The sequence below is a fragment of the Prionailurus bengalensis genome, chromosome B1 (genome assembly GCF_016509475.1).
Source record: "Prionailurus bengalensis isolate Pbe53 chromosome B1, Fcat_Pben_1.1_paternal_pri, whole genome shotgun sequence".
NCBI lineage: Eukaryota > Metazoa > Chordata > Mammalia > Carnivora > Felidae > Prionailurus > Prionailurus bengalensis.
Genome location: NC_057344.1, coordinates 100,193,485 through 100,219,223, shown reverse-complemented (window position 1 = coordinate 100,219,223; position 25,739 = coordinate 100,193,485).

Sequence of the window (25,739 nt, the reverse complement as noted above, 5' to 3'; positions counted from 1 at the left end):
AAATCACTCTGAAGATCATTTAGTTAATTTATTTTCACACTGTTTTCCTTGGGAGATCTATGAAGATGGTCCAGGAGTTCCCAAATGGACAGAACCTGACCACTGTATGGATACCTATGCTCCCACATACATTTCTAAGAGACAATTCAGCTTTCATTAAGGCATTTGGAATGTTAGCTTAGGCCTACCTGCCACGTGACATTCAACTAAAATTGGCCCAAGCCCACACCAAATCAATAGATGTTGGGTCATTTAAAACCTGTTAGGGGCGCCTGGGTGGCGCAGTCGGTTAAGCGTCCGACTTCAGCCAGGTCACGATCTCGAGGTCCGTGAGTTCGAGCCCCGCATCGGGCTCTGGGCTGATGGCTCAGAGCCTGGAGCCTGTTTCCGATTCTGTGTCTCCCTCTCTCTCTGCCCCTCCCCCGTTCACGCTCTGTCTCTCTCTGTCCCAAAAATAAATAAACATTGAAAAAAAATTTTTTAATAAAAAAAATAAAAAAATAAAACCTGTTAAATATTTTTGAAAATCCCAAGGGCCATCTGCATGTCTTGACTCTTGAATGTGGCTCAGAGAGTATGCTCTCTGTACGTTGTTTCTGACCTCCATGCCATGGTAACATTCACTGATTTTTACATTTTAAACCAACACACAGAACACAAGCATTTATGACTACAGTAGGTCTCTCTCTTCTTTTTTCTTCCCCAGATTATCCTAGGAACATACACCTCTTCTTTCTTCCTTTATGTTTATGCTGTGCTGTAGCCAACATACAATCCTTCTGTAGGGGCAAGGGGATTTCTCAGTAAAACATTTATCTCTGTGAGATAAATTCCAAGGGCACCTGGGTGGCTCAGTCAGTTAAGCATCTGACTCTTGATTTCAGCTCAGGTCATGATCTCACAGTTCACTCGTTCAAGCACCGCATCAGGCTCTGCACAATCAGTGTGGAGCCTGCTTGGGATTGTCTCTCTCCCCCTCTCTTTCTGCCCCTCCTCTGCTGCACTCCCTCTCTCAAAAGAAACAAACAAATAAAAAAAAAAGGAAAAGAAAAATTCCAGTGTCAGGTGTAAAGGTAACGATATTTTCTTTGCTCATTATGTTGGTTGTCAATTGGTGCTTCTATCGGGATTTAAGAGATTTCATTTGAAGAAAGGGTTTCATGGCTTCAAAATTTGAAACCCCTGATTTTAGGAGTTTGGGTTGGAATTTAGGAGTTTGAAATTATGCAGGGCAGAATTTCAGTTGTATGGGATGGGCCAGGTACAGTAAGATATGTCATTCTTTACACAGATTAATTTATGTTGTTGATGTTCTGTGTTCCATAAGAGACTAAATCCATAAAATAAAATTTTATTATAAATGATCATATGACATGGACATTTTATTACACAGGTGCTACCCATATATGGCATTCTAAATAAATTATCAAGGTTCACCCACCTGAGGGCACAAATATTAAAATCCATACCTAAAGTTCTCCAGTTTTAGACATTTGGTGATGCAAACCCTCAGGCATTGGAAGATTTTTTATAACTCAGAAGCAATTGTGTCCATATTCTTTTCTTCAGCTTCCTTGAGGAAGTCTGCTCTCTGCAGACCATTTTGCAGGTGGGTTTCCACTTCCACTAGTATCTTGCATGGGAGTGTTGGTATACCAGGTGCCATCATCTGTCTGCCACTCCCACTTGGCTTAACAGTTGTTTTCTGCTGGCTGAGTTTGGCCCTCAACACTTGTGGGAAATCTATGGTGGGCTGGGAAAACAGAGTGAGTCTTCTCCTGAATCCTGTCACATTTTTTTCACTTGAACCAAGGAACCATGCTAGCACTTAGAAATGCACAGAACTTCATGTGAACACCTTCTTCAGTTATTTGATTTAATCTCTACCCCACTAAGGGTAGTCTCTGCACAGACTGAATGGGAACAGACACCAAGTTATTCACTTAATTCTTCTGCTTTTTCTTCCTTTCCCCGACTAGCCCCGGTGCTGGACACACACACACACACACACACCCCTCTTTTCTTCTTTAGCCTGAAAATAAAATACCTTCTGTACAATAACACGTGGAATAGTCATCATCCCTCTGATCTGGCAAACTGAGTCTAAATTAGTTTAGGCTGGATACAACTGGGGCATCCAGTTTCACTTATGTTTTATAGTATGCTACCATTTGTAAAGTGTTTTTACATAATCAATTCTCTTATTAACCCTAAGAATACCAGTCCTTAACAAACTGAGGGTTGATGGGGGGGAATGGGTGATGGGCATTAAGGAGGGCACTTGTTGGGATGAGCACTGGATGTTGTATGTAAGTGATGAATCATGAGAATCTATTCTTGAAACCCAAACTACACTGTATGTTAGCTAATTTGAGAATTAAAAAAAAAAAAAAAAAGAATACCAGTCAATCTATCACCAATGATAAACATGAAGTATGAAAAGACCAAGAAGATTGCCAAGATATGTGATGATGAATTCTATATGTCAATCTGACTGGACTAAGAGATGTCCATTTAACTGGTAAAACACTTCTGAGTGTATCTGTGAAGGTGTTTCTGGAAGAGATTAGCCTTTGAATCTGGCAACTGAGTAAAGAAGATCACCCTCACCAAGGCATTGAGCATCACTGAATCTGTCGAGGGCCTGAATAGATCAAAAAGGCCAAGAAGGAAAGGCAAATTCTCTCTGCTCGAGCTCAGATACCCACCTTCTCCTGCCCCGGGATGTCAGAGCTCCTGGGATTTGGGCTTTTATACTCTGACCAGGACTTACACCATAAGCACTTGAATTTTAGGCTTTCCGATTCAGCCTGAATTATACCAGTAACTTTTCCTGTTCTCCAGCTTGCAGGTGGCAGACTGTGGGACTTCTTGTTCTCCATAAGCATGTGAGCCCATTTCTATAAGAAATTCCCTTTTCTATATAGCTGTATATATATCCTATTTTTTCTGTTTCTCTGGAGAATCCTAATACGTGGTACATTTGCAACTACAATTCAGGTCTCTTGGCACCCCCACACAGAGCCAATGATGACAGTTGGGTGATATTAACATAGAATGGTCTTTAAGGACTGAGTTTACTTATATGCATTCCTTTTTTTCCTTTTAGCCAAATATTTTTTTGCTCTCCTCTCTCCTCCCCCTCTCCGCTTCTTTCTTTCTTAAGTTCAACCACTTAAAGCACGGTGGGAGGCAAGAGGAAGGGTAGAGGGAAAGAATCATCTCCTGAACTTCAATATTCTTGTATCCCTGAGATGTGCACTGAGAAGGCAGCCTTCTACGACCATTATTTTGAAACATGAAAGTTAGGCTTTAGTAATACATAATGGCTCCTAAGGAGGTGTCCCTAGGGGTGACCCCAACTAGTAGTTTCCTATGGGGCATCCATTATTGACTGACACAACAAATACATGATTTTCATTTGTCACTAATAATACCTACACTATAAACATATAGAAAAAAAGTATAATATAAAGGGCTTAGGAAGAGAAGAGTAATTTTTTCAATGTACACTGCTTAAATAACACAAATAGGCAAGGTAATATAAGAGATAGTCTCATCTCTTTAGAATAAAATAATATAGAAAATTGACGTAGTATAACTCTTATTATTTTTAAAAAATCAAACAGCTCTTTTTTGGGAGCATGTCTATTGAGGATATGATGAGCAAAAAAGACATTGGCCAAGTTCAACTCACAGATTCCCATGTATTATCCTGATGTTTTTAAGTAGGTACTGTTTATGTGACACGAGCTAATTTTTTATTTCTTATTCTGATTTTTTTCACAAAATACTCCCTATTTAAATAAAAATAATATATGCTTGCCTATTATTTAAAAAAATCAAACTATATAGAATAGTAGAGGGAAAAAATCAAAAGGCTTATCTACTTCTGCTCAGTCCACATTTTTCCAAATGGAGGGTTTTAATGAGAGTTCAGAGAATTTTGTAAAGTCATTTTCTTTTTTCATGGTTGATCTGTGAGCAAGGAATCTGGCTCAGGGACCTAGACTTTACCACCTGTCACATCAGAATCCTCTGTTTCTTTCTTTAGCTTTGCTTTTTGAGGTATATGGCTTTCATTTGTTCACATTTCCTTATTTGGTGGCTGTTTGTGAAGGAATTTTTTTAAAGTTTTTTTTTTTTAATTTTTTTTTTAAACGTTTATTTATTTTTGGGACAGAGAGAGACAGAGCATGAACGGGGGAGGGGCAGAGAGAGAGGGAGACACAGAATCGGAAACAGGCTCCAGGCTCTGAGCCATCAGCCCAGAGCCTGACGCGGGGCTCGAACTCACGGACCGCGAGATCATGACCTGGCTGAAGTCGGACGCTTAACCGACTGCGCCACCCAGGCGCCCCTTAAATTTATTTTTTGAGACAGAGAGACAGCGTGAGAGAAGGAGGGGCAGAGAGAGAGAGGTAGTGAAGGATTTTTTATCCCTTTTTCTTCCTCTCTCCATTTAAAAACTATTTGTCCATTTTATTAGGATGAGGGAGGGTGATTTTATGCTGCTGTGTAACTGAGCTAGTAACCCAAAACCCTGCATTTGGTTTATAAAGCTAAACGTGAGGTAGATTGATATTTCCAAAGAATTTTTACCCTGTGTTCTGCTTCTTCGGGATTTGAGACTAATATGGAGTAATTAGGAAAGAAAAAAGTTACATTTTGTTTCAGTCTAACTCCGAGTAGATGGAAAAGCATAGAATTAATCAAACCAATCTTTGAACTCCATTGTCAACTTGCAACATGATTCACTTTCAGAGTTCAACCAGTTCACACGGGATATTCACGAACATTTTGCATGGTACATTGTAGGGCCTGTAGTTAATGTGGCAGGTATCATGATATGAAGAACTTGTTGGCTCAGCTGCTGGGGATCCTGTCACCAGGTGCCTTAAGCTTTCATCCCCTTTAGGAATTGCCTTACCTGCCGAGAAGCACCAAAGTCACACGTCCTTCCTGGATAGCCACGTCCAACGATTTGTACGGAAAAGCAAATGCCTGGCCATTTTGACGGAGCTGAGAACAACTCTGAAGAAACATTCTGGCTTGAGAACTCTTAAGAGGGTCGGTGAAACTTACTGGTCCTGCTGCTCTGCCCATTCCTTATCTTCTCTTCCTTCCTCCACAGGTGTTCATCCAAAGGTACCCCCTAATAAACACCAGGAATACCAAACCCGCTCTCAGGATTTGTATCCAGGGAGCTCATCTGTGGCAGAAGTCATTGTGACTTTTCTCATCAACATCTACTCTATCCCTATTCTACTATGTCACAGCATTTTTTTGTGTGTGTGTGTGTGTGTGAAGTTAGCTTAACACTTAGCACTGGGGTGTTTATCTAAGACAGACAAGGGGTTCCTGTCTAACTTGCCACAAAGGTTCAGATTGATCAGGGCTAGCAAGTTAGTACATAACAATTGCTTGATTGTAGGGAATGACTTGGGGACAGTCCAATCAGCGTGGATTTTAGGATTATAGTACTTATAGGAATAAATGTTGCTCTCTTCTTAGATGTGAACCATATTGCCTTCAATGGCTGCTAGTATCTGTCTTCCAACAGTAGTGGAAACCAATTTGAAGATGATTATAACACACCAAGGACAGACCTGAAGCAGATGTTGAAGAAACGATCCAGGCCTGGATGGAACCATGACTAAATCCTGTCCTGCAGGTGGGTATGGGTACAGGTGATTCATCAGGATTTCAGTCTTTTTCTCCTAAGACACAACTCTTCAGAAATAGCAAATTAAATGGCTCTGAGTACTCTTAGAAGGTGAAGATATTTTTTTCCTTAAAAAATTTTTTTATTAACCTTTATTTACTTTTGAGAGAGAGACAGAGTATGAGTGGCGTAAAGATTTTAGCCTGATGGTAAACCGGTTTACTTATTTATATTTTTAAGTTTTTATTTATTTTGAGAGAGACAGAGACAACATGAGCAGGGGGAGAGGGAGAGAGAGAGGGCGAGAGAGGGAGAGAGGGAGGAAGGGAGAGAGAGAATCCCAAGCAGGCTCCACGCTATCATGAACCATGAGATCATTACCTGTGCTGAAACCAAGAGTCAGATGCTTAACCGACTGAGCCATCCAGGCACCCCCATGAACCGGTTTATGAAACAAACCTGCTAGCATTCAAGATAATTCTTATTGCCCTATTAGTTAGACTTGCATTAAACAACATTAAAAAGATGGAGATAATTACTATCTCAAGCACCTTGTCACACATATTTATACTTGTTGGTCATAATTTTATTGCTTTAGCTTGAATAAACATTACTTTATTGCTTTTAGCTTTTAGCTTGCGAATGCATGGTGATTATATTGGTGAGGTAATGGAAATCTTTTAAAATTCTTCCTCTTTTACTTATTAAAATGAACCAAAGTTTACAAAAAAAAAAAGCTTAACACGCAAAAATAAAGTATGAGTAATTATAGTAATGTCTGTGTAGCTTAGTGACACAAGAACGACACACAATGTGTCATTTTCATTCTCAGCCGACCTTCACTTAAATAGAAATTTATTAATGGGTTTTTACACAGAAGAATGAGGTACACAGATACAGGTCTGGGCCCTTAGTCAACTTGTGAGTACATTTTGCAGTATTATATTTTTAACCTTATTCTGTCTCATTTATTACAAGGAAAAGTATAATACAAATGGAAAATACTGGTTCCTCAGTAATAGTCATCTGACAAATTCAGCTGACAAATGAGTGTATTTCTGGAGATTGAACTGAAAAATATGTATGTAAATGAACAAAGAACAGAAAAGAGACTAAAAGTAGCAAGAATATAAAAATATTCACTTATTTTTGAGTGTGTGCATGTACGTGTGTTATAGATGTACTGATGATATAAAACCAGCAAGGACTATTCTCATTTCAGCACCAGCAACGAACTAAAATCAGAGAGGAACAATAGCCTTTATTCAGTGATGATTCAACAGACTGAAGATAACTTTTCCTCAGCACACTTGGGGATTTATAGAAAGTGGTTTTGATTATTTTCTGAATGAAGTCCCATCTGACATAGTAAGGAAGAATCTAAAATGTCACCAAATATCACCCCTAAAAGCTTAAGAGCACACCAAATATAAACTTTTTGAAATATCCCACCCTTAGTATTTATTTTATTTACACTGGGAAAAAATATCTGCTTATCTACAGAGGAAAAAAAATAACTAAAGTGGTATTACCACTTTATAAATCTTTCATTATGTTACCTTTTTTGAAGGGTGTCTAACAACAGCACTTTTTCAAATAAAAATACACAATATATTGGACAGTAAGTATTCCGATAATATTAATTCATAAAAATCATTAAGAAGCTTAATTTGCCATTCCTGTTAGTTTAAAACTACTCTAGATAATGAAAAGAGACAAGAAGGTGCAACGTGGTCCCTAAAATGGAGACTTTTGTGTGATTATAAAGTTAAATATTAAGATGTTTTTGGTTAATGAATGAGAAAGTAACATAGGATTGAAATAATTAAAGGGAAAATAATCGTTTGATGGCTTAATAGATAAGGTTTCATTTAAATTACATCACTCCATTGCTTGAAATCATTTGATGGCTTCTTACTTCCTATGAGATAAATTTCCATGTCTGTATCTGGGCATTTAAGCTTCTCCCTAATGTACTCCCAGTCTAATCTTCTTAATTTATCTTTTCCCACAGATTCTTCTCTAGAGCCATACTTGCTGGTCCCCCAAATTGCCCAGCATCATCTCATTTCCATGCTTTTTCTTTTCCTGTCTCCTCTCATGGCAAGAAAGTCATCTGCAACCTCCCAGATAGGACACATTCTTCTTTCTCCTCCAAATCCCCATCCCGTGTCTGATAGGGTCAAAGAAACATTATCTTACTAAACATTCCAGAATTCATCCGAGAAAGATAACTGTCTATGCATAGAAACAAACATTGATAAAGTTACTGAAAAAAAGAGGTGAGCTCCTAAAGTGAGGGAAATAAATCCAAGAGCTAACCTACTCTGGTCAAGAATACGCAGGAAAAGGGGAAGAGAAAAGAGAAGGTGTGTGAGCCACGGTGGATGTGCAATACTGTGGATTTGCTCTGGAAGTTATATAATCCAGAATATATGACATCCTATTTTAGTCAATGTTTCTGTGATATCGTAATCTCTAAAATCTTTGGAAGATTCTGCCACACACAGAAGACCTTTTGAATATTTTCCTTGTCTTTTATTTTGAAATAGAAGAAAGAATATAAAGTCCATATTTGTTTAACTGCCAGCAAGAAGATGAATGAAGAGACTCAAGATTCAGGATTAAAAAAAAAATCCAGGAAGAGCAGGGAATAGGAACAAGAAGTGGCTAGAGAAATAGCTTTTCCTTAGGATTTAGCAGAATTCTTAGGGATAATGTGGACTTTCCACAAAGCATATACTGGGAGTGTTGCTCAACTTACCTGTAGGGTGACCAACCACCTCAGGACCTGGCACTGAGGCCTTTCCTGGGATAAAGACAATCAGTGCTACAACTAGAAATTCTCAGGCAAATGGAGATGAGCTGTCCACCCTAATGAGAACAGAACGACACTGACATAAGGTACCTCACACGCAGTGTCTTGAATGGTTAGTGCTCATTCTCTTTGTAAAATACTTAATTAAATAGTGATATAACATTTCTTTTCAGTAAACACACACACACACACATGCATACCTGATCTATAATACAAATCTGCACACCCTCAAATAATGACCTAAAGAGACTTTATACTTAATAATTACATGAATAAATTTTCAGGGAATTTTCTTCATTCTTCTTTTGGAGTTACCTTTAGGTCATTGATTCTCAACTGGCAGTGAATTTTGTCCCCTTCCCCAAAGGAATTCGTCAATGGCGGGAGAAATTTGTGATTGTCAGAACTTATGTTTATATGGGTGGCTCCTGGACTCTAGAGGCCAGGGATGCTATTGAACATCCTACAATGCACAATACACCCTCACCCCACCCGAGGAAATATTTGACCCAAAATATCAATGATGCAGGTTGAGAAATCCTGATTTGGATCCTGAATCATATTTTTTCTATCATAGTATTAGCAAATTATTGGCTTCACATGAGAACTTGATATTTAAAACCATTAAGATCATTTGAGGAGAAAGAGTGGCACTGTTTCACCAAGCACTCTTTCCAGGCTGAGCACAGGGCAGTGATAGGTAAAATAATTTTAAAACATCAAAAGAAGTATCCATAAACAAGATAAGAATCTTTATGGACCAGAAGTGGAATAGAAACACACAGCTGTAGCCTGGGCTTGCTGGGATCTGGCTCCGAAAGCAAACAAGGCAGCCAGAGTTCAATTCTGTGGAGAAACAGGATCCCAAATGCACCATGCCCGGCAGGGGACCAACGCCAGACTCAGCTCCTGATTGCAACATTCCATGAGAAAGATAAAAGCCTTTATGCTGCTCCTGAGCTATAGCTTTTATAAGTTCTGTATTCGTCAGTATAGCCTAGATTATGCTGTTGACAAGCAGCTCCACCATATATCGGACTAAAACAATGAGAGCTTGTTTCTTGCTCAGCTACATGTGCACCATAGGTTGATAAGGTGTCTGTGCTCATTCTAGACCTAGGCCGACAAAGAAGCCACTGTTGCTATATGTGCTGGCATCCAGGTCCAAAGAAGAACTCTAGAAGGTCTTGCATCAGCAACTGTATGCTCTGGCCTGGTAGGAAGACATACCACTTCGGGCCAAAAGTTATTAGCTAACACTCATCACTTGGCCCCAGGAAGTACAATTCTACCATGTTCCTGGAAAGAGGATTAACTGCACTAATGAATGCCACAAGCTCTGTATCTAAAATTCTTAGAAGAAGCATAAAAAGCTGAGAACCGGGTGTGGCAGGCTGCTTGCTTGTTCAATGACTGGCTCTCTGATAACTTCAATTTTAGAATAGGTTAGAAGCTTCAAGTTATGAGTATGAGATCTGAGCATAATGTGAGGGCTCTTGATGAGGAGGACAGGAAGAAACTGACTATATATGTATCATTTAATACAGGTAGGGAAGAGTGAAGGAAGAGAAAGAAAATATCCCCTACTTAAGATCATCTTGCAATCTATAATCTCAAGGCACCCAAGGAAACCCAGTGATATTTCCAATTTTCCACTGCCGGACAAATAGTGGGATTTCACAATCTTGCTGTCTTATAATTAGGGCTGGAATGTGAAAAGAAGTGATGTATTTCAATTCCAAGTTGGAGATTATAAAAGCTGACGTATGATCTCCCATGTTCTTTTCTTTCCATAATGCAAAAAGGTATATTCCAAATAGTATAAGGTCCTATAGCCTATATATGACTGAGAATAATGTAGAGCAGGTCCCCCAGTAGATTTGAAATTGATATGTGGTGTGGGCGCCTGGATGGCTCAGTCGGTTGAGCCTCCGACTCTCGATATTTGCTCAGGTCCCACGGTCCTGATATTTGCTCACGGTCGTGGGATCAAGCCCTGCCTTGGGCCCTCTGAGGGTGTAACCTGCTTGGGATTCTCTCTCTCCCTCTCTCCCTGCCCCTCCCCTGCTCTCTCTCTCAAAATGAGTACATAAACATTAAAAATTTTGATATGTAGCTTAAGTGAGTTATCTGTCTGTATTGTTTTAATCCACTGAAATTTTGGTATTATGAAGAAAATGTACTTTATCATTCAACTGATAGTTATTCAGTTGATACTTATTGAGTGCTTAGGAAATTTTAAACATGGTACATGTTTAGCTAGACTTTCAAAAGAATGGAGGGTATGAATTGGTGAAGATCATGGTGGAAGATGTTCCAGACTCTGTGAATAGCAGAGGTAGAGTGTTAGCCCAGTGTATTGTTTGACATGGTCAAACAGATGAGGGTGTTTGCTTGAGTGTATAGGTAAGATCAGCTCGAAGGAAAATTTCATGAGAGAAGGAATAAGATGTAAATTATAATAAGGAAGGGGGCATCAGTTAATGAAGAATTTTTGGTTCTAGTGTGAAGAATTCAAATCTTGTGCTCTTGAGAATAATTTAGGTTCTTTTAGAGGAGAATGCCACATTGAAGTTGTGCCCACATATTAGTTGTTTTTAATAATGATTAACCTAGTAGTCATATTTGGATGATTTAGAATGTGGAGCAGACTGCAGAACTGTCATAATAAGCTAAGTGTGAAATTGAGAGTATAACTCAGGTATTGATAGTGGGAGTGGTATAACCTTGAGAGTGATTGAAAAAAGGGACTATTAATAGGACTTTTTGATTAGTATACATAAGAAAGTTAGGAGGGGGCAAATTAAACTAAATAAAGCCCCTCCGCCCCCAAAAAAAAGAAAAGAAAAGAAAGTCAGAATCAAAGTCACTCGCCTGGGAGACAAGTAAGGTGTTTCATTTGTAAGAGAAAGTGATGTTAAACTACAGATTTTAGAGTTGGAGAGACATCTCATAGTGACATTGGAATGCAAGTACAATTCCATGGCTCATATGGGAAGTTAGGACCGGAGATACAGATTTATTAACAAACATTTTATTTATTCCATTGACTTAGTTCACATTCACTAGACCAGCAAACAAAAGTTGCAGGGAGTCACTTGTGTGATACTCAGTAAAAGAAAGGGTAAGGCCAAGTTTTTAGTTATGTTGTTCTATTTGCCACTGACAAGCTTTAGAATTTTTAGTGTAAAAAAAAATGGCTACGATTAAGGTAGAGGAGAAAGGGGATTGCCAAAACATAGGGATAATTTGTAATTTAGACTTGCCCTCTTCACCCAGCTTTAAGGAGCTTAACGCTCAGCTACAGAACTGGCTTTTGGCTGATCTGAAGAACAAATAAGAACTTGCTCTGGGAGATAATCTTTTTTATTAGCTCCTTTAAAGGTTTTAAGTTATATGTGCACGTTGTGGAATGTAGTCACTGTAGTTACTGCTTTCGAAAATTGTTGACACTTGTATAATTCAAGACTAGATTCATTATGAGTATCCAGATATACGCTGTGCTTAAGTGAATTTATATTTGCATTCAGAAATGTTAAAAAAAATGAATATTTTCTTCTCGAGCCATGGCATTTATGATCTTTGTTGTATGGCCAGAAGCTCAAATAAAAAAAAAAGTGTTAGCTTTATATAAAATACTTAATGCAAAATAGTATAGTGTTAAAAATGCTTCATGTGAACTTGATAGCATGGATCTCATTAAGAAATAAGCAACTAATTCTTATGCATTTTATTACATGAACAAAGGAACCAGCTACACATGGGCAATAAATTTCAATCAATGCTAATTTTTCTATTATTTTCATAATATTTTTATTATGTGAAAAAGTAGAGCAATTTTCATATCAAGATTTCAGGAATCTTGACAAACGTTGTATTATCATCTAAAGGATAAAATAAATGTTGCCGACAATAGCAGGTAAGCTAAATTATTTAAAGTAATAATGTGCCCATGATTGAATGTATATTAATTCTGCTTTTGGAGGAAAAGCTATTTCTGACTGAATTATTATTATTATTACTGAAGGAGAAATTCTTCCAGACTACAAGTCCCCAAAATAAATAGCTATGTATGATCCAAGTATTTAGGATTCCCAAGTCAGGTATTTTGCTGAGATTTTACACATATTAAATTATACAATAATCTCCAAAATGGTTTTTGTGTATTGATTCAGTCTCCAAATAGTGAAAAATTCTTGATAATTGCTTTTTTTTCCCCCCCGACTTCCTAAGAAATTTATAATTAGCCATCAGGACAATTGAAATGCTGTTAGACCCAGACAGACTAGATTCTGCTGTCTATAATCTTCTAAGAATTATCCTATTTTCACATAGTCTGGGAATCTGTTCGGGGACTTTTAAGCTATTAAGAAATAAGTGCTTAAACCATGTCTGAAAGCAGATGGTTGAAAACCTGATGGCCAATTTCTCATCCTATGTGGGAGAATTCTTTGTGTGTGACATAGGATGAAAAACAGGCCAAATGATCTCAAAACAACATCATTGGAACATTTTAACTCCATGAAACACATATTTCCAAAGGGAGATTCTGAACACCGTGGAATTTATTTTTCCTCCCTTATGGGGCAAAGAAAACATTTTCCTTTTTCTTTTTCTTTAATGTTTTAAAAAACAACTAAAAAAGAGCCACACACATTTTCTTAGTGGTATCATTTTTCTGATAGCTGAGATAATTCTAAATTCTTTTCTGCCGGTCTAGAGGAAGAACATTACTGATTTTATATTTCAGGTATACTTGTGACTTAGGCTTTCACTTTGCTAAGGGAGGAACTTAAAGAATTTACGCCAAGACGAATTATTGTGAGAGTCAAGAATCTGGCTGACTGCTTCATAAGGGTCCCCATTTTGAATTGTAAAAGCAACATGAAACTTTGTCAAAACGTGATAGAAATACCAATCATGTTTTCTATGGCTACCCTAGAAGTCTAAATACTTAGATGCAGAAGCACTCTGGCTACCATTAGCTGCCATGATGATTGGGTGGAAATTGTCAGGACTCCAATCTCACAAGCATAGAAGAGAGAGAGTATCACTTCAAAATCAGAAATTAACCAATTGCATAGCCCGTACATAGCACGGTTTTAAGGAGTTTAAAATGGTTACTGGTGACCACTCTATGAGATAGCTACTCTAATTATCCCCGATTTAGAGAGATGAGCTGCTACTCAGAGCAGTTAAGGAACTGAATTAGGTCATACAGTGAGGACGTGGTCAACTCTGCAGTTCCCACTCTCAGCCAGCGGGGGTGCTGCCTCTCGGGAGCGCGTTGCGGTGTGCCGTGTCACAGCGACGAGGGGTGCCCCTGCTTCCAGCATCACCTTGACTCTTTAAAACCACAAAGCCATAAAACCTTTAAAGGGCTCATACTTTTCTCCTTGGTTTTGTATAGTAAGGAAAACCTGCTACCAAACAATATACAAAGTTTTGGTTTTTGTTTTTAATTTTTGATCAGTGTGCAAACCAGAATGGTTTTCAGTTTTCTTTCTTTTTTTTTTTTTTTAATTTTTTTTCAACGTTTATTTTTTTTTGGGACAGAGAGAGAGAGAGAGAGAGAGAGCATGAATGGGGGAGGGGCAGAGAGAGAGGGAGACACAGAATCGGAAACAGGCTCCAGGCTCTGAGCCATCAGCCCAGAGCCCGACGCGGGGCTTGAACTCACGGACCGCGAGATTGTGACCTGGCTGAAGTCGGATGCTTAACCGACTGCACCACCCAGGCTCCCCTGGTTTTCAGTTTTCATGGTTAACAAAGGTAATAGAATTTGGCGAGGCATCCTGAGAATTCATCATTCTGGAATAGCTATAGACAGAAGTACTATCTGTAAAGAGAAACATTACTTCTAAAGTAAATGTTCAATCTTAAAATTATAGAATTACCTGTGAAAATGAAAAATGAGAAAGAGAGTCTATCATCCTGGTGCTGATCTTGACAGAATTTTATTTGTAACTGTTTATGGGCCAGTGGGTACGATTCCTGGTGAGTTGCCTTGTATAGTACCACACATGTATCAGACTGTGCCCATGCACACACTAGCACACAATTACTTATATAGCTAACATAATACAGTGTTTTCCAATTAACTTTATGGGCAAGTTTTGTGACAGAAATTTCATTCTCGTGAATACATTACATTAAGTATTTTGGTTTCAGGGAGTGCAATCTGAATCCATGTGACTCTTGGATCCTTACCGAAATATAACGTGATTTCCAACTCTGCTATGGTCCTGTATTCCATACACTCAGCAATTATGTTATATAGGAAGCCATAGGCTGAACTGTTAACATCTCTGGATCCAACAACAATGTATTCAAATGGAAGTAAATAAGAACCGGTTATCTCATGAAAATGGCCTCATGTACCAGGTGAATGATATCTAGATAATTCTGTGGTTACAACTCCAGCGAGGTAATGATGCCAAAGCATATACAATATTGTTCATCATTTAAGATTCATCATATTTTGTAAAAAGCAACGTCTCTGTTCTCCTCATTCAGTGCAACTTCTCGAAAGTATGGCTGGAGCAGGAAGAAATGCTTTTAGTTCCCCTTAGAATCGAACCAAGGAAACAGTATGAGGTATATGTACCAACTTCTGAGACTTGTTTCCTGGGAGATCTAAAACATATTTATTTCAGAATATTAAAAATAAACTGTAGGCTAAAAACCATCTACAGATGAAACCAATGTGATTCAAGAACTCTGAGTGTGGAAAATGAAATCACAGTTCTGCAACCAGTGAGTGTAGGTCATCTATGTTGCTTACCAGAGGAAGCAGGTGTGGGAGGTGGTGGTTAGAATAAGGCCATTAGAATGTGCATTGGTGTGGTGCTGTAGGAAAGGAAACTATTTTCTGCTTGTTTCTCTAATTGGAGAAATTATTCTTCTGATGCACAGTTTCTCATCAGAGCATCTTGGAATAACACAGAAGTGGTTACTGAAGAAATGTAGAACCCTAAAATTAGAGAAAGATGAAAAACTTGAGGACCACACAAATAGAGAGAGAATAGTGAGTTCTGTGGTTATAAATATTTAGTGACAGGCATTTTGCAAATAAAATTAGAAGAAGCCACTTCCCACCCATCCTTAAGAATAGAATTAATAAAATCTGCTATTAATATACAGGACTGGAAAACTTGTAAAGCTTAAGAAAATGAAGAATTCTGCCCAGAGATTATTCACCTAGCAACACAAGAGAAAGAGAGAGAGAGAATGAGAGAGAGAGAGAGAGAGAGAGAGAGAGAAGAAGAAGAAGAAGAAGAAAGAAGAGGAGGAGGAGGAAGATGGAGGGGGAGGGGGAGGAAGGGGGGAGGAAGAAGAAAGAAAGAGAAACTGAATCTTACTTGACTAAGGAGAAAATTAGAAACAAGAAGCCCATGGCATATTATCTGAAATGTGTGGTATATAATTTTTCTTATACTAACTGTGTAATAAGATCTATGTAGTTCTCTTTTTACCGTGTGGAGCCTTTTTTAATGTGATGATCAGGGACCAGCCAATGTTTGGATGGTACACTCAGAAGGGACAATTAAAGAGAGTTCTATCAAGAAATTCTTTGTAAAATGTGGTGAGGACCAGAGGAAACCAACACTACTACCAGTTGAATAGTTACCAGACACATTGAGTGGTTTGGGAGAGTGAGTACCCAGGAGGACGTGTGACTCTGGTTAGAGGATATTGGCTGGTGTCTGGCCAAGGGACAACAGGTAGGCGGCCAAAGGAATAAATATCTGACGTGTCTCTCTTCCTCTGATTGCTTACATGTGCCTCCTGTTGCCTAAACCCAACCAGAAGCCAAAGGGAAAGGGAATTTGGCTGATACACATTATAGAAGCTATAATGTCCAGTGCTAGAAGAGGGTAGAGAAGGTGGAGAGTAGGTCTGAAGGAGAATATAGGGCACACTTAGAAAACATTTTGTAGTTATCAAGTCGTAAATTAAGGCGAGGTGGGTGGGAGAAACCCGATAGAGTCGAGTCCGGTTCCTGGAACACTTAAACCTAGTCATCAACAACTTTCATAGAAAAATTGTTTCAACAGGACTTACTTCTTCCTAGCTTTATTTCAACATTCAAGGGGCATTTCCTAGGCTCTGAAAAATCAGAATTCTGCCTTAAGTATTCTGGGAAAAAACCTCCAGTTCTGAGATTTTTTCTCTTTCACATTGATCAGTATACCAACAAATATTAATTAGGTTGTGTAAAAAAAGAAAAGATATGTTTGAGCCAATAAAAGCCCTCATTTAGTCTGTCAGAGATTAAAAAAACAACAACAACAACAAACCGTATCTTTGTATAATATTATAAAACAATCATCTCGGGGGCCCCACATACATCACACATCTATTTTTATGCAGAGTAATTAATCGTTTATTCTGCCCTAAAGAAAATTTACTTGGAAAGTACAATTTGCTCACTGTTCATATCTTTTTTGAAAGATAAAATGTGGCAAAAAGTTCTGTATGAAGAAGAGATACAAGTACCACACTGTCTTGAAAAAATCCTTTCACTTTCGTCAAGACTCTTAACTATCTTCCTGGCATTTTTCAAAAGACACGCAAAACTTCCTGAGAATTTATGTTTTGGTCCTTTACATCAATCTTACTATAGAACTTGACAGAGCATTTTATGAGTAACTTCAAAAAGTGAGAAATTTTAAGTCAAACGTGACCGATCCTTTTCTCCTTTTTTGTTCAAACCCTAGGCTCTCATGTTAATACAAGATGAGTCCCAGCGGATGAGACCATGATGCACTTACCGCTCTCTGATGATTCCTGGCTCTTTGACAGAGAGTTCTTCTCAACTCTAATCAGAGAAACACATAGAACATGTTTCTGTGTTTCGTTGCTTTCTCAGCAGTTTCGCCCACCTCTCTACTCTCTAGGTCAGTTGAAGCAGGCTTGGTGTCTCTTTCCACTCGGCAGCAAGCAGTATTAGAGTCCTGAAAGTTTACAGAAGAAGGGGGAAAAGAGCAATCTTTTCCTGGAATTAATCACGTTTCAGGTGTTCCCACCCTATCCTCTAAAGATATCATTTCTTTGGTCTCCTCATGCACGGGACTATCTGAACAATATTCTCTAGATTTGGGCTGCTTTACTCGAAATGTGTACAGTTACATCAAACTGTGATCTTCTGTTAACTAAACATTTGCTTGGATATCTGAATCGATGCCATATCAGAGTACATGAAAGTAAAATGTGACCACCACTTTGCTTCTTAGTCTAAACTCAGTTTCAAAATATCACTATGGATTATGTATCAATATGTAGCTGCAGGAGAAAATAGTAATCCTAATAGTAAAAGCTGAAACTATTGGAGGTCCTTTTTTTTTTTTTTTTTTTCCTCCAGGATCTGAAAAGAATCACCTGTAATCTGTCTCCTCTTTCTCCACGTAGGGAAGTGAGGATGTTTCCAAGAGATGTGCTACAGATGGGGCCCAGAGCAATGCCTGGCAGTAGGGATTCCAAATCGCACAGGTTCTGCCAACCGCGTGACCTCGGAGGGGCACTCCAGGTGCAGCTATCACTGCTGAATTCTAGCAGTTTGCCCACACAATAGCTTAGAAAACACATGCTCTGGAGAGCAGAGCAAGGGCTACTTGGAAACATAGCATCTTTTACTAAAAAGGCATACATCGATGTCACTAATGATTTTATTTATTTGGACAGGGTGACTAGAAGAGAATACACAAGGATGGGAACAAGCCATATCTATAGGGAAAGCTATCTCCCCTCCAGGTTTAGAAAGATGTGTAATGTGCAGGCAACCTATATGAGATGAGGAGAGAAAATTCATTAGCAAATTAATTCTGAGAATCTTTGTAAAGCGCTTATGACAGCCATTAAAGTCATCACTGTTTTTGTATGACAATATAGCTTTTATCCTTACTCAAGGTGTCTCAATTAATGGATAATATTGGGGGTCAAATCTCTTTTCCCTCTTTTAATCACTCTTCCACTAGTCTCAGTGCCATTCTGTTTACATATTTACAGAGTTAGCAAACACTTTAAAATGTAAATCAAGTTCTTAAGGCTTTAGAAGTGTAAGCAAGTTGAAGACAGTACTGGGGAATTTGAAGGGTAGTTTTGTTCATTTGGAATTTCTCACCTTCATCTGTCTGGCCTGATAAAACCAGTAAAAACATATTGTCTTTTTTCCCTCAAAACCATGACGTCTGATTTTTCTTATAATTGTCATAAAGTGTGTGTTTAAGAGATAAATTGACAAAGGAAATTATTCAATGTATCACAATGGCTACGAGAAATAAGCAAAGGATACAAGTTAAATGCTTAGTAAACTAAGATAAATTTTTGAGAACAGTTGTGTGTAATAATTTAAAATTTTAAGTAGAGAATCTGCAAATATAATTTTTTTTCTAGTGTTATTCCACACATTTAGATTTGGGGAAACTTTTCCTTTTCCTTCCTTCCTTCCTTCCTTCCTTCCTTCCTTCCTTCCTTTTCTCTTTTTCCTTCTCCTTCTTCTTTGGTGTAGCAAATGCTTTAATTTTTAAAATCTTTTATTCAACTCAAATGCTAATTTTAATGAAAATCATTTTTTAAATGTAATTTCGTATCTCAGTTTAGTACATCACTCTGGAAACACATTTTTGACGTAGTGCTTCTTATTCTAGAAGCCTTAAACCTTCCTAAGGAGAATACAGGAGAATGCAACAGCCTCTGTTCTAAATGAGAAATCAGGGAAAACCCACACGAATACTATTACAGTGATAACTATAAAGATTTTATACTGATTGAAGTATTGGCTTTCTCTAAAGGGAATCTTATTTCGTCTGCAGAGCTCACCTTCTCTGGGTGAAACGTGTTGATTTACTTTTGTCTAGAATTTGTTTTAGCTTGCTTGCTTATTCCCCCACCCCCACCCCAACTCCATTCTTAGCACATATTTTGCACTTGATCTTAGCCAAAAGGCCGAGAAGCGATTCTTAGCACATATTTTGGATTACCTAGAAAAGATTTTATTAGGAAAATATCATGATTTAAAAAAAAAACATTTTAATTAAGGTATAACTTGTACACAGTGAAGTGAGCAAATCTTAAGTTGCTTTATAAAGTGTTGCAACTGTGTAACTACCAGCCAGATCCATATACATAACATCGCCATCACCCCAGAAAGCTCCCTTGAGCCTCCTCAGAGTCAACACTCCTAGAAAATAACTACTCTTTGACCTCTGCCATCGGAAAGTTGTTTTTCTGCATTTGAATTTTGTACAAATGGAATCATACATATAGTCTATATTCTGTGTGTGGTATTATTTGCTTTGTATTATGTGATCTTTGAGAGTTTATTCCCTTTGCCAGTTTTTTAAAATGTAACTAAGCTTTAATATACTATTTTAATCTTTTTGAAAGTATCCAGTACAAGTCATAAAACCACTACAAAAAAAACATGTATTTTGCAATGACATTAGATGATCAATGACATTGATGCTGACTTTGTTTTGCAATTTGTTAATATAAAGAAAAGCTGCTTCAGACCTTCACATTTCATCTACTCACCCATGCCCCATGTCCATAAGCATCAACTATACCAAAGTCTGGAGAGATCACTTAAGGCTTCAGTTTGACACAGGTAAAATCATTACACAGGCACAATTAGCTCAATATTATTTTGATCATGAATTTAGATAGTAAAAATTAGAACAGAACTTGGGTGGTTGTGATGGTTAATTTTATGTGTCAACTTAACCACGTATTTGGCCAAACATTCTGGGAATGTCTCTGAGGGTGTTCATGAACTGAGATTAACATTTGAATTGGTAGACTGAGTAAAGCAGATTGATTTTCCTGTGTGGCTAGGCCTCATCTAATCTCTTGAAGGCCTGAATAGGAGAAAAGGGCCAACCCTCCTGTGAGTAAGCGGGATATCTTCCTGCCTGACACCTTGAGCTGGGACATTGATCTTTTCCTGCCCTCAGAAGCATTGGCTTTTCTTAAATCTGAAGCTTGCCAGCTTTTGGACCAGAACCACATCATTGACTCTGTTGGGTCTCCAACTTGCCTGTGGGAGATCTTGTGACTTCTCAGCCACCATAATCCTATAATGAATAATTCCTTATAATGAGTCAATCTCAATCTCTCTATCTCTTCTCTCTGTCACTAGCTAACTAGCTAGCTATTATCTATCATCTAACTACCTATCTAAAACACAGATTCTGTTGCTTCTGTTTGCCTGGAGAACCCCGATTAACAAAAATTTTGATACTGAAAGTGGTTCTAGAGGAAGAGGATTTTAAGGATGATGTTTCTGAATTGGTTCTGGGGTTTCTGGGCTCTTTGATTAAACACAGCAATGACTTTCCTGTAGGAAAGAGAGCACTGGTAGTCAATGGCATGATCTGGCAATAGAGATATAAAAAAAACATTAGAATTGGATACTCCTAACGAAGCACTTATGAGAAGCAAGGATCTAGGTGATTGTGTATATGATATTTTCAAACAGTTTTGGCAAACATGAATATAGTGAGATTGTCTGGTTATTCCTAATGTTGCTACAAAATGAGGAAAGAAAAGGATGAGTTCATGAATTCGAATTCCCAGCTAAGGCATCACATAAATGATCTGAAGGCTTCTGTGTGTGCCTTGAAGGAGATCCTTATCTCCTGTAGCAGCAGGACTGAGATGATTGAATAAAAAAGAAAAATCCAGAAACATCCTGTGACTCAATGAATTACAACATATATTCAGTTCCTAGCTTTGTAGGGTATCTACTGTTTGAGTGAAGGGATTAACTGGAAAGGAATGGTATCTTTAAAGTTGAAATGGAAACATATGGGAAGACCTTGATGAAGCTGGCAACATTGAACCTCTAAATTCTAATGAGTTTTCTTTGCCAGTGAAAGAGGTGCCTCTCAAAGGGGCACATGCACGCCAAAGTTTATAGTAACACTAGCAATAATAGTCAAACTATGGAAAGAGCCCAAATGTCTATTGACTGATGAATGGATAAAGAAGATGTTATACACATATATAATGGAATAGTACTCAGCCATCAAAAAGAATGAAATCTTGCCATTTGCAACAATGTGGATGGAGTTAGAATGTATGCAAAGCAAACTAAATCAGTTAGAGAAAGACAAATACCAGATGATTTCAGTTATGTGTGGAAATTCAGAGACAGATGAACATAGGGGAAGGGAAAAAAAGAGAGAGGGAAGCAAACCATAGAGAACAAACTGAAGGTTGATGGAGGCAGGTGGGTGGGGGAATGGGCTAAATGGGTGATGGGTATTAAGGAGGGCACTTGTTGGGGTGCCTGGGTAGCTCAGTTGATTTAGTGTCCAACTTAGGCTCAGGTCATGATCTCACAGTTCATGAGTTCAAGACCCACGTGGGCTCTGTGCTGACAGCTCAGAGCCTGGAGCCTGCTTCAGATTCTGTGTCTCCCTCTCTCTCTGCCCCTCCATTCATGCTCTATCTCTGTCTCTCAAAAATAAATAAATGTTAAAAAAATAAAGAAAACGGAGGGCAGTTGTTTTGATGAGCTCTGACTGTTCTATGTGTGTGATGAATCACTAAATTCTACTCTTGAAACCTGTATTGCACTGGATGTTAGCTAGAATTTAAATGAAAATTTGGAAAAAAAAAAAAAAGAAAAGGAAGAGGCATCTCTACGACCTTTCTGAAGGTATTAACCCTGCATTGTTTGAAGAAATTGTAATGGTCTCCCTTGAGGCAGTCGCCATGCAAGACAATGCTGGGTTTCTTCAGGACCTACCCTCACCACCCCTCTTTGCTTCTAGATGTTTCTCTAGAGAACCCTGACTAATAGGTTGAAATTATTTGGGAAACTGATTAAAATATTCTCAGCTTTTCTTTAGATTGGCTGATATGTGCTATAAGCTTCAATATCAAAACAATTTCCTGAACAATGTTAACAAAAAAAATTACAAGTTGGACTAGAGAAAAAATTACTTTTCTACAGGAAGGGTGCCCAATTATGACTAGATATAGAGCAAGTTAGGAAGACAGAATGGGTCAGAATTGAAACATATATTGTGTTCTTCCAAGAAGCATCTATTAAGGAGAGTTGAAAATACAGCCATCCATAGTCAGGCTGGAGGCAAGGTGAACTGAAATGCATTTGAACTGAATAAAGAATTACTTTGAAAAAGAAAGGTATTATGTAATGGAAATAATGGATACTGCTTTTTAAAGAAGAAATTTCCACATTTGGAAAATTCTTAGAAAAAAGGTACTAAAATAAACTCAAAAGAGCTATTCAGTAGAGAAGATATTAATTGGATGATATTAATTGGAAGATAGAAATTGGACGATATTAATTGGAAGATAGAAATGGATATTGAATTGGACGATGTCCAATAATTTAATGGATATTATTTTTCTATTAAAAGATTAGTATCCTGGTAATAGTGTGAAAACAAAACAAAACTAACAAAACTACATTTGACAAGTTAGAGGTTAGTGTGAATTAGGAAAAGTCTTAGAGAGTTTTAAAAAGTAGAAAAATTTCAAGGTTTAATCTTAAATCAAGGTAAAATTAAATTACTTAATACATGACACTAATACATGACACTAATCAGGATGGATGTTGGCTATGACTAGGGCAACGTTTCATAGGTTCCCTGCTCTGCTGGGCAATAATCCTTGAGTTATCCAGGGTCATATATGGAAAGTCCTGGAGGAGAAACAGTATTGAAAGGGGACAGGGGAACATGGGGCCTCCAAGCAACCAGAATGAAAGTACTTAAATATTTTAACAAGTGTTTTGGCCTTATCTGTGCAGAGTGGTTGAATGTCAGCTGTACCTTAACTTCACTGTTTGCATAATCCTTGCTGGTATTCTTTTTTAGTCATTAGATAAGGAGGAATCTCTAAAGTTGAAACATTCGTTTGCTTTTGAACACCGAAGTCCTTGAACTGGTTTATTTACTGAGATTGAATAAAACCATCCTCTATTACCAGGTGTGTTCTTTTTAAGTCTTTTCGCCTTTTTTTTTTCCCTACATAGTATAAAGAAAAACTTTAGCTCTACTTTGAAACATTTGTTTCTTTGTTAGACATGTTTTGTAACTAATTTGAATATATTCATTAAGTCATTCATCCATAGATGCATTTGTTCCTGCAACTCTTCATGCGTGCATTTAACAGATTTTGACAAAGCATGAATGTCTCTTGTTTTGCTTTTTTAAAAGAATATTTAGATATTCAATTTAGAATATATTTAGAAAAATATTTAGACTATTTTATGTTTAAAATATTTCTCCAATTATAAAATTAGTATTTTCTCCAAGTGGAAAATATATGGCTAATACAGAAAGGTTTTAAGAAAATAAAAACAAATACTCTGGCTCACACTTGATAATACTACTTGGTGGACTTCGATGTTCTTAGAAACAGATCTGTAATTCAAATTGAGTATAAAGTTTTAACTTAATATTTTGACATAAACATGTCATGTGACATTAAAAACAGTGAAAGCATTTTAATATCTCATAATATTTCACAGTATGAATGTTTTATCATTCCCCTAGCAGTTCCCATAAGGCTGAACATATAAGTGATTATGAACAGAACTATGATGAATGAATATATTTATGCATACATATGCACATGAATTTGAGTATTTACTTAAAAAATATTTTACGGGCATCTGGATGGCTCAGTCGGCTGAACGTCAAGACTTCGGCTTAGATCATGATCACACAGTTCATGGGTTCCAGCCCTGTGTCGGGCTCTGTGCTGACAACTCAGAGCCTGGAACTTGATTTGGAGTCTGTGTCTCCCTCTCTCTCTGCTCCCCCCGCCCCACCTTTCTCTCAAAAATAAATAAACATTAAATAAAGTTTAAAAAAAGAATATTTTAAATTAGATTTAATAATGAAACATGATGACAAATTTAAGAATCTTGACACATATTACAAAATTTATCTCCAGGAAAGTTACATTAATTCCTATCACCACCGGTAGGTGATGACTACACTTAGTTTAACTCAGTCTCTACAGCCATATTGCATATTATTATCAATAAAACTAAAAAATAGCTTTTTTATTTTTTTTGTTATGTGATGACAATTTTTAATCCTAATTGCTTATAAAGAAAGGTGATTTGTGGTGCAATGTTTTATTTCTCTCGTTTTACTATTTTGTTTGCATTCTTATTTTACAAAACAGCTCATTCCCCAGTTCTTTCTAAGTGTTAAATACTGTGATTGGTTTTCAGTTTTCCCCAACAGACCTAAGTCCTTTCTAGGCAAGGCTGTTTTGTAATCTTTCTACTCAAAGATTAGAGGTACTCTATTTGCTTTAAAGTTCATTAATATTTATTTTTGAGAGAGACAGTGTGTGAGTGGGAAAGGGGCAGGGAGAGAGACACAGAATCCAAAGCAGATTCCAAAGCAGAATCCACTGCAGGCTCTGAAGTGTCAGCACAGAGCCCAAGGGGGGGACCTGAACCCATGGAGTGATCACCACCTGAGCCAAAGTTGGACGCTTAACAAACTAAGCCACCCAGGCGCTCCAATATATTTGTGTTAAAGGTTGAATCAATCAATGAATGAATTTGATGGAATAGGTTGCTAATAATTAGATAACAAGGTATTACCTGTCATCTGCTTTTTTGTAGTGTAATATTCCTTCAAATCTTGAAACAGTAAGAGAAAGCTGAGCTACTTCAGCTAGTTCTCCTAGGATATTTTAAGACAAAAAACATGCAGTATTTATTTACTACTGCTCTTGAAGATTTAAGCACAATGTCATTGGGGGGGGGGGAAGATGTACAGAAACTGATTCACAAAGTCTATACAGTATCATAAGAACAATAATTGCATTCCAAAAACTCTGGAGTAGTTTCAAAAATATTATATTGTCAGTGTAGTGTGCATGTTTTTTTTTTTTTATCATATTACTTCAGGATACATTGGTTCAGATTAGAAGGCAACTGACTGCTTTCTTTATGCTTTTGGGAAACAACAGCAACCCAAGCTAAAACAGAACAAAACAAAAAAGAATAGAGATTGTATCATCTTTGATTTCTACCTTGTGTTCTAACTCTTTTTTTCAATCTTGGCAGTTTTCCTCTCCTTTGTCCTGGATATATTTAGATTGTAAATAATACTTTTTGAACTGGAACCTCCTGTGTGGTAATGGATTTTCTGGCTCACTCAGAATTTCTTAAAATTTTGACTGCCACTAAAACATACAGAGCACATTTTGATAGACTCTATTGTGACACATGAAGGGATGTCATTAGCCAATTTG